The 10647-nt window shown below is 41.7% G+C and overlaps 1 pseudogene; it reads left to right on the plus strand.

Moving 5' to 3' along the window:
- The first annotated feature begins 9593 nt into the window (after window positions 1-9593).
- Window positions 9594-10647, plus strand: part of LOC102473375 (elongation factor 1-alpha 1 pseudogene) — a 1392-nt pseudogene continuing 338 nt past the window's right edge.

The raw sequence follows: 10647 nt of genomic DNA on the forward strand, positions 1-10647 counted from the left end.
TCCCCCGCAGTGGGGATGGCCATGCGACAATCCCTTCTATTCCATTCTCCGGGAACCTGGGGCACCAACATGCGCCTGACTTGAATTCGAATCCTCGTGCTCCGGGGACTCCAACCACTGCCTGCCAGATCTCTGACAATCTTAGAAGGCCAGGAGGGCACAGCACAAGAAAAAAAAATCATCACAATGTCCACTCGGGCTAAAAAAACTTTCAGTAACCAGAAATTAAATAAAAAATGATCTAAGATTGTCAGTGAGTCACAAGAACTGACCAAACATGGCCATTCCCTCCGTTGAAAACATAGTGGGAATCTTGACAATACCCAGTCGGCTTCCCCATTTAAAGAGGAAAGCAAATTACATAAAATCCCTATTATTGCATAAATACCCAGGCAAGTCCACTCCCTGAGCTTCAACATTCCTAAAGTGACGATTTCTGCACGCGCGCTGTCACCGGCAGGAGTCCCAGCACTGCACAGTCAGTCCCCAGGGTCTGCTGACCCCGCACTGCCCCCCATTCTGTGCAAATGACAGCGCGGAAGAGCTGGAGCCCTCAAGTCCCTGAACACACCACATGTTTGATAAAAGTGAGACTCCTTGAGGTTTCTGTGAGAACTAACGCGCCAGACGCAGGGGCAAGTTGAGAAAATGAAAGGCTCAGAGCGCAGCAGGAGGGAAGTGCTAGAAGTACAGTGAGGGACCCCTACGCGGGCACTGAGGACGATGCTTCTCTCTGCAAGGTTGATTCCCAGCAGAAGCTAACAGCTGGTGTGATGGTTAAGGCTCTTGATGTCCACATTTTATTTATCTATAAAATAATTCTTGAGGGATATTTGCTGTTTTTAAAGTTTAAAATCTGTATTTTTCATAGAACATATTCTTCAGCATGGCGCATTTCAAATACATTTGTCCGCTGTCACTACAGACGAACAGAAAACTATCAGCAATGCCATCACAACACAAATCTGTCCTTCACAGAAGAGCTCAGTGCGGAAACTCCTGATCAGACACTCCTAGGCTGGCCGGCCTCTAAGCAGGGACCTGAGAACTTTGATGTGCCTTTGTCATCTCCAGCATGCGAGCTAAAGGAGGTGGTGCGGCTTGAGTCTATTCTACTCAACTCCAAAGGAGAAGAGCGTACAGCAGTTCACATGGGACCTTTTAAGAAGCCAAGACTAAACAAGGCAAGAATCAATTCTGTTCATATTTACCTGGCCTGGATTTGTTCTCATGGGACCCATCGCTACTCAGAAGTTGGGGCAGGAAGTCTAATTAGGTGACTGGGGGAGAGACGATCCATTCTTCAAATAAGAACACTCTTCATTTTTAAGCCATTTGTTCTAATGCTACTTTTATGAGGAAAGATTTTTTTGGCCATTCTTAACCCTTTACCACAAGGAAAGGATGACAGCTCTTGCACCTGGAAGGTTGTCTGGCCAGAAATCATGACAGCCCGTCTTCATGCACAAACTTGCAGGAAAGATTAGAGTCAGGAATGAGAAGTGGTTCGCCCTGGAAATGAGTCCCATTGACTAATCCACTATATCACACTTCTGCACAATCTGCCATTTCAGATTCCTGTTTCTGCTGTGATCAATCATGAGACGAGCTGAATCAATTATGAAATGCTTTCAGAAGTATTGAGCAACATTGTGTCACCTTTACGGGTTCCTTACACATGAAAATGCATGTATAAACATACATTATATGTGTGTAATATATATAATATACATTATATCATATATATTTATATATCCTTTCTTATTTTTGGAGTTTTTGATTTGCTATAGGGCATGTGTGTTCACCAGAAAAACAGAGAGACAGAGAGACAGAAAGTGAAAAATCAACCCCCCCCCCAGTGGGACGACCATGCCACAATCCTTTCTCTTCCATTCTCCTCTCGGGACCTTGGGCATGCATGCACATGCGCCCGGCATGAGTTTAAGCCACGGGGTCTGGGACTTGAACCACGATTGACTACCTGGGAGTCCAGCGACAGCCATTACAGCGAGTCTCTATATTTATATATATTAATAAGATTTAAATTATTTTTATATTATAATGTCCTATATGCCTTTACATGACGTTTAAAATAGTAAATTCTTTTGTATGTTTAGTCAATTTATTATTTTGCTTGGTTCAATAAATTTTACAAGCTTTAGAAAACTTTTTGTATTTGTTTATTATTTTAAAATTTCTTCCTTTATGACAATGTGAGAGACAGAGGGAGAGAGGAAGACAGTAATAGAGAGAGAAAGAAGCACCATCAAGAGGATCTCACACTGAGATAACCACTTCCCTCATCCTTTCAGTCAGCCAAGCTCATTAGCATAGGTGCATGTGCCTGGAATGTACACAAAGCTCTGGAACCAAACCCCAATCCCTCAGATGGTCTTCAGATTGCAGAGCACTGTGGTACCACTGTAGCACCATGACTAGACCATGTATTCCTTTGTTCGTTAAAAAGCAACTCTAAGGGGCCAGTAGGTGGCCTGGTGTTTAAGGTGCTGAACTCCCACTTGTCTGACCACGGTTCAAGTCCTGACCTAGCAGCTTGAAAATTATTCCAGGCCCATGTGCATACATGCCAAAGATTTTAAGAGGAGAGAATGGAGGAAAAGCAATAGCAGTATGGACATCTCCCCTGGGGGGAGGCTTCTCACTTTCCCGCTCTCTGGAGAGCACATGTATCCCATGGCAAAAAAACTAAAAAAAATAAAAGCAACTGTAAGCCTCATTATGTCACCTTAACTGATTAAAGAATGGATGGTACAGCATAATATTGGCACAAGAACAGACAGATGGACCAATGGAATAGAATAGAGACCCCAGAAATAAACCCCAAAGCTTACAGTCAACTGATTTTTGGCAAAGGATACCAATGAATCCACTGGGAAAAGGAAAACCTTTTTAGCAAATGGTGCTAGAAAAACTGGGTATCCACTTGCAGAAAGATGAAACTGAATCCCCATTTTTTACCACTAACAAAAATCAGCTCAAAATGGATCAGAAATCTGAACCTAAGACCTCAAAATAGAAAACTACTGGTGGAAAACACTGGGAAAACTCTGGGAGACATAACCGTAGGCAAAGACTTCTTAAATAAGACTCCAAAAGCACAGGCAATAATCCCTAAAATAGACAAATGGGACTATATTAGACTAAGAAGTTTCTGCACAGCAAAGGACACAGTAACAAGTGTGAACCGACAACCCTCAGAATGGGAGAATATTTTTGAAAAATATGTCTCAGACAAGGGACTGATAACCAGAATACACAGGGAACTCAAGTGGCTTACTCTCCCAAAAATTATGTATAACCCAATTAAAAGATGGGAAAATGAGCTAAACAAAAATCTCTCTAAGGAAGATATATGAACAGCCAAAAAGCATATGAAGAAATGCTCAACGTCCCTCATCAAAAGGGAGATGCAGATTAAAACTACAATGAAATATCACCTAACCCCTGTCAGAATGGCAAAGATTGAAAATATAAAAAGTAGTAAGTGTTGGCAGAGATGTAGTGAAAGGGGAACTCTCCTACACAGTTGATGGAAATGTCAACTGGTTCAGCCACTGTGGCAAACAATAGGGAGCTTCCTCAAAGATCTACAAATAGAACTACCATTTGATCCAGTGATCCTATTTCTGGGTATCTACCCAAAGGATAGGAGATGTTCAGTTGGAAAAGCGCTTGCACATCAATGTTTATTGCATTATTCACGATCACTAAGACATGGAACCAACCCAAATGTCCACAAACTGATTAATAGATTGAAAAAGTGGAGCACGTATACTATGTGGAATACTATTCAGCTGTAAAAAAACAACTAGACCCCGGTATTTGATAGAAAGTGATCAAATATGGAGGATCTATTGGTGAGTGAAGCAAGCCAGGATATGAAAGAAAGATATTGTATGTATCCACTTAATCTATACGATTAACCACACTTTATGGTAGAGATCGAAATATTGGAGGGCATAAAAGTAATGAAAATAGTTATGGATGCTGAAGAAAGTGTGGAAAAGGGGTGGAGGGAGAAGGGAGGAGTACAGAGAAGGAAAGCAAGAGAACAAATAGAGAGGCATAACATTAGTGGGACACAGAAATGTCTAATTACCTGTTGATGATAACATGTATAGTATTCTCAACTGGACAGGTCTGAGAAATATTTCATGTTGGATGAATTCTTTTTACAAGTCAAATGATAGATAGTGATGAAATGTTTAGAAAATAATGAGAATAAACAATAATAATCTGAAAAAAATGATGATGTGGCTATTAATGTCTTTGTCTTGACTGATATGCATGGAAATCATGCTGCAAAAAGAAATGTAATGCACTGTAAAGAGATATGTGATTAAATGTAATATAAAAATTATGATAATAAAAATATTTTAAAAATTATAAAGAAAAAGAAAAAAAAGAATGGGTGGTACCATTCACTAACCTATCATTAACTTTCTCTAAACCAGGTTATATATTGGCCTCAGAATATAGAGGTGAGTACAACAAAGTTCCTGCCTCTTGTATTTTTGACATTTGTTTCTATTTCCTATAATAGAAAACTAAAAATAATCACACTTAAGAACAGTTATGTTAAGTGTTATAATGTGAAGGAATAGCCAATTCTCTCTGCAAAAGATGGAGACATGTCAGAGAATCAAAACAAAGCCACAATAAATTGACTGTTAGACTTTTTTTTGAGAGAGAGATTTTTGCTATAGGGTATGTGTGCTCGCCAGAGAGACACAGAGAAAGTGCGTAATCACCCCCCAGGGGGGATGGCCACACGGAATCCCTTTTCCTCCATTTTTCCTCTTGGGATTTTGGGCATGTGTGGACACGTGCCTAGTTTAAGTTTTAAGCTGCCAGATCCAGGACTCAAACCACGGTTAACTATATTGGAATCCAGTGACATAACCATTACGCCATCTGCTGGTCCCCAAGTGGCAGACATATAAATGCAGATGTCCATGACCCGTTGGGAGTATGTGTTAGCAGTTTGCAAGAGATGCATTTGCTGGTGGTTTTTAGACGGCTATTGAAAGCCCAGAAATAGAAGTCATCCTGCAGTGAGAAAATGCAGGGTGAGAAAATGATTTAACCTTCATTCAAAGGACCTTCCACCTTTAAGGGCAAGAGAGAGGAGAGCCACAAAAGGATAGACAGCAGGAGAGAAGGATGATGGAAGTGTATTTTAGGAGATATACGTGTTGGGAGAAGGAATCAGCAGATTCACTGACGGTGTGGACTGAAACCGTCCCCAATAGGAAAAAGAGATGGTCTTGGTGATCTTGGTATCAGTGTGTTTGTACTATAGAATTAATGATCAGAAACCGTCTTGCAGTAGGTGGGAGTATAAACATGAGAAGAGTAGTTCTCTACTCTGAAAAGGGGAAGGAAACAAGAAGGAATCTGAAAAAGAACATGGGTTATTTTTTTCATGCATAGGGTTTCATTTTTGCAGTATGTATTTTTTTCTGGTTAGAGTGTAATTAATGGGTTGGGAAATCATATTAATATGTTTAATATATTTATTTCAAATAATGTCATTGAATTGTCATTGTTTTAACTAATACCACTTTGATTATCAGTAAGCCACTCAGTCTTTGTTAATTCATTAGGCAAGAACAGGTAACTAACTGAATAATTTATCAAAACAGCTAATTACTTCTGAGGATATACTTGATTACGGGACTTACATCATTTCCACTGGTATGGGGTAGAAAGGTATCATCCCTTTCCTCTCTATATTTAAGGTCACAGTTAACACTTCTATAACAGAAGACAGGTGAAGAAGAGAAAAACAATGTAATTGTTTAATCAAAGTTTTATGTGACAAGGGAGCCTTTGGAATAACAACTCAAATATGTGGGGAAAACTACCTTTTAAAATTTTTTTTGGAGAGGTTTTTGCTATAGGGTGCGTGCACTCGCCAGACAGACAGAGAGAGACAGAGAGACAGAAAGTGAGAAATCACCCCCCTCCCAGGGGGGATGGCCACGCCGCAATCCCTTCTCCTCCATTCTCCTCTCAAGATCTTGGGCACGCACGCACACGTGCCTGGCGTGAGTTTAAGCCACCAAGTCCAGGACTCAAACCACTGTTGACTACATGGAGTCCAGCGACATAGCCATTACGCTAACTGCTGGTCCTGAAAACTACCACTTTTGATGTCTAGGTTTAATGATGCATGGACAGCTACGCAGAAATACGACTGGACAAAAGAAGTGTGATACAATGCCAGCAGACTGACGTAGGGAGCCAGTAGGTCTGTCTGTCCCTGTTCTCCTTGGCACCTCTGTGTGGCATTTCTTCCTTCTGCTAATGGGGCAGGGCCCCCTCTGGAATGAGGATCTTATGACCTACTGTCAGACAAGGCAGATCAGAGAATTTCTTTATGGCCAGCTCTTAGACACAAAGACAGAGGAAGGTTTGAGTAATATTAAGTTTTTATGGTTAGCCTTGGAAAAAGGGTGTTCAAATTTCTTTTCTTTTCTTTTTTTTTTTTTTTTTTTTGAGACGTTTTTGCTATAGGGCTTGTGTGCTCACCAGAAAGACAGTTTTTTTTCTTAGAGAGGTTTTTGCTACAGGGCGCGTGCCCTCGCCAGACACACAGAAAGAGACAGAGAGACAGAAAGTGAGAAATCACCCCCCAGGGGGGATGGTCACACCACAATCCCTTCTCCTCCGTTCTCCTCTCGGGATCTTGGGCACGCACGCACACGCGCCCGGCGTGAGTTTTAAGCCACCGGGTCCGGGACACGAACCGCAGTCGACTACATGGGAGTCCAGCGACATAGCCATTACACTAACTGTTGGTCCCGGGTGTTCAAATTTCTATTATTCACACTGGGAAGAAAAATTCTGGCTTCTTTGACTTGCTTAGGGAGAAAATGAGGTGGCAGAGGCAGGAACGCAGTAGGTCAGAGACCTTGGTTCTGAGGCTAATTCTGGGGCCTTCCAAGTACTTTAGTTCAAAGTACTCAGCGAGCCCAAGTGACATGCTCTGGGTGTCCTTTATGAGCCCAAATGCTGGTTTTTTCAAGTCACTGTGTCCAGGACTCCAGCTGTGCAGTCGGCCATGTGGGATCCAGACACCTTTACCACCACAACTCCTGGCTGGCCTTTTGTTGTGGTTTTAATTCAGTTTTATAACACATTTCTTTTTTTGTAGAGCTAGAGGTGACATTTATTTTATATTATTCCTTGGCAATTGTTCCTGACTTAATGAATTTCATAATCTTACATAGATCCAAAAATAACCACATTATTGTGAGAGATGGTCTCATAACGTTAAAGTGGGAAATTGACTAAGAATCTTTTGGTCAATTCTTAAGATAAAGCAAAAAGAAAAAACTTAAAAATTTTCAGATGTGTTAATATAACAGGAACCTTAGAAATCCAGAGAGCAAGGAAGGTTTGTGATAATTCAGGAGTAAGATTTAACAATAATAACAGAAATCCAGAATATAAAACTTACAGAATCATCCATTATTTATAATAAAGTACTTTGGATTGAAATTCCATCTGTTGGACAGATGTGTGATATTGAGCTACTCACAAATTTCCTTGAGCCTCAGTTTTCTCATTAATAAAATTGTTGTCATGAATATTAAAACAATTTTTAAGAAGATTTTTCTTGTAGGGCTCATGTGCTTGCCAGAGAGAGACAGAGAGAAAAAGTGGGAAATCACTTGTTGATGGGGGATGGCCATGCAACAATCCCTTTTCCTCCACTTTCCTCTAAAGATTTTGGACACATATGCACATGTACCCTACATGCTATTTTTAATTTAAATTTTTTCTATTTCTTTAGAATTATTAATTTAATTGATCATTATTACTTGAACTTGCTATAGGGCACGAGAGAGAGAGAGAGAGAGAGAGAGAAAGCAATCCACCAGGACCAGGACTCGAACTGTGGTTGACCATGTAAGAGTCCGACACCTTACTACCACTCCACCTACTGGCCCTGAACATACATATTTTAAAGCACTTAACATAGGATCTTCCACAGAGTAAGGACTTAAAATATGGCAGGTATTTTCCTATTTTTATTTTTATTTATTTATTTTTTTAGAGGTTTTCGCTATAGTGCGCGTGCGCTCGCCAGACAGACAGAGACATAGAGACAGAAAGCGAGAAATCACCCCCCAGAGGGGATGGCCACGCTGCAATCCCTTCTCCTCCCTTCTCCTCTCGGGATCTTGGACACGCACGCACACGTGCCCGGCGTGAGTTTTAAGCCACCAGGTCCAGGATGTGAACCACAGTCTACTACGTGGGAGTCCAGCGACATAGCCATTACGCTAACTGCTGGTTCCCTTTTCCTATTTTTACAGCTTTGTCTTTCTCTAAAATTCCTAGTAATTAAGTCATGTATCTATAGTGACAGACCTCCAAAGGAGGCAGCCTAAAATTAGCTTCTATTAAGAATTCTAGAGAGACTGAAAAATGGGCATTCTTCATTTCAAAATTTCCTATTTATAGTCATCCAGAAAGGAGCACTGGGATAAAGTCACCTAAAAGAGGAGAATAAATGTCTACACTGAGGTGCAGGAGACGCAGGATGTCTCTTTACTGTCCCGGCACCCTGCACACTCCCTCTCTCCGCAGTCCAGGATGCCTTCCCGCATCCCTGTACTTTCACCCCTCCTCATGACACCCCTGTCACTGCCTCCCTTCACCTCACTGCCATTCACACAGAGCTGCTTTCTGGTCTGTTGTGGCTTCATCTGAGGATTTCCCTAAAAACCACGAGTAGAAAGCAGACACGCCATAACATCTTTAGGTGTTGTAGGAACATCTGCAAGGGAGGCTTTCCTTCATTACCATTGAATATGACGTCTCAGTAGCCGCGGCTAAATGGAAACAGAAAGCAGGGTCCAGGTTCTACGTAGGCTTCTGGAAACTCTCAGGGAAGAGTGCCTCCTGGTGGCCAAGTGTGATAAGAGCTGTGTCTAAGACTGGAAGGCAGATTTCTGATCAATGCAGAAATTTTACCACTTCCTGGGGATGACTCTGCATGTTGTAAAAAGGCTACTTCTTGGTTACTATTTACCATAAAGTATGATACTTATTTTCTTACTGTCCTTCTAAGTACTTATCAGAATAGTAAGCTCTCCCACCTCTCTGTAACAATCTGTAAAAATAGGACATTTTGAAAACAGAATTCTGGGAAGTGTCCTGGAAAAGCCTGAAAATTAATCTTGACGTGGAAGAAAGTCTGATTTGTATATTCAGACAGGAAATGGTGGCTTGCAGGAATATTAGGAAGAGAAGTTAGTCTTCTAAACAGAAGTGAAATATGTAGTATTCTTTGTATACTTCTCTCTTCACTGTTTTTTTTTCTAGATTGTGTTTTCCTTCCTCTATCACAATAGTTTCCTTCCTTTTCTTTTTGCAATTCCACAAGCACTCTCCTTACTCCTCGTTAACCTGGCCTGCCCATTCACACAGCTGCTTCCTGTTCCCTCCTGATTTCTGGCCATCAATTTCTCCTTAAGAGTACAAAGCCACACTTTTTCACAACAGATTTGCCACCAGAACACAGGTGTCGTGAAAACCATCACTACATCAAAGCCAAAATGGGAAAGAAGACTCACGTCAACATCGTTGTCATTGGAAAACATCGATTCCGGCAAGTCCACCACTACTGGCCATCTGATCTACAAATGTGGTGGGATCGACAAAAAAATCATTGAAAAATTAGAGAAGGATGCTGCTGAGATGGGAAAGGGCTCCTTCAAATACGCCTGGGTCTTGGATAAACTGAAAGCTGAACGTGAGCGTGGTATCACCATTGATATCTCCCTGTGGAAGTTTGAGACCAGCAAGTATTATGTGACTGTCATCGATGCCCCAGGACACAGAGACTTTATCAAGAACATGGTTACGGGCACATCTCAGGCTGACTGTGCTGTCCTGATTGTTGCTGCTGCTGTTGGTGAATTTGAGGCTGGTATCTCCAAGAACGGGCAGATCTGTGAGCATGCCCTTCTGGCTTACACACTGGGTGTGAAACAACTAATTGTTGGTGTTAACAAAATGGATTCTACTGAGCCACACAAGTTAGAAAAGATACGAGGAAACTGTTAAAGAAGTCAGCACCTACATTAGGAAAATTGGCTCCAATCCTGACACAGTAGCGTTTGTGCCAATTTCTGGTTGGAATGGTGACCGCATGTTGGAGCCAAGTGCTAATATGTCATGGTTCAAGGGATGGAAAGTCGCCCGTAATAAAGATGGCAATGCCAGCAGAACTACACTGCTTGAAGCTCTGGATTGTATCCTGCCACCAACTCGTCCAACTGACAAGCCCTTGTGTCTGCCTCTCAAAGATGTGTACAAAATTGGTGGTATTGGCACTGTCCCTGTCGGCTGAGTGGAGACTGGTGTGCTCAAACCTAGTATGGTGGTCACCTTTGCACCAGTCAATGTGACAACTGAAGTCAAGTCGGTTGAAATGCACCATGAAGCTCTGAGTGAAGCTCTTCTCGGGGACAACGTGGGTTTCAATGTCAAGTACGTGTCTGTCAAAGATGTTCGACGTGGCAATGTTGCTGGTGACAGCAAAAATGACCCACCAATGGAAGCAGCTGGCTTCACTGCTCAGGTGATTATCCTGAACCATCCAGGCCA

Source organism: Tupaia chinensis, unplaced genomic scaffold (genome assembly GCF_000334495.1).
Source record: "Tupaia chinensis unplaced genomic scaffold, TupChi_1.0 Scaffold143585_1, whole genome shotgun sequence".
Lineage (NCBI taxonomy): Eukaryota > Metazoa > Chordata > Mammalia > Scandentia > Tupaiidae > Tupaia > Tupaia belangeri.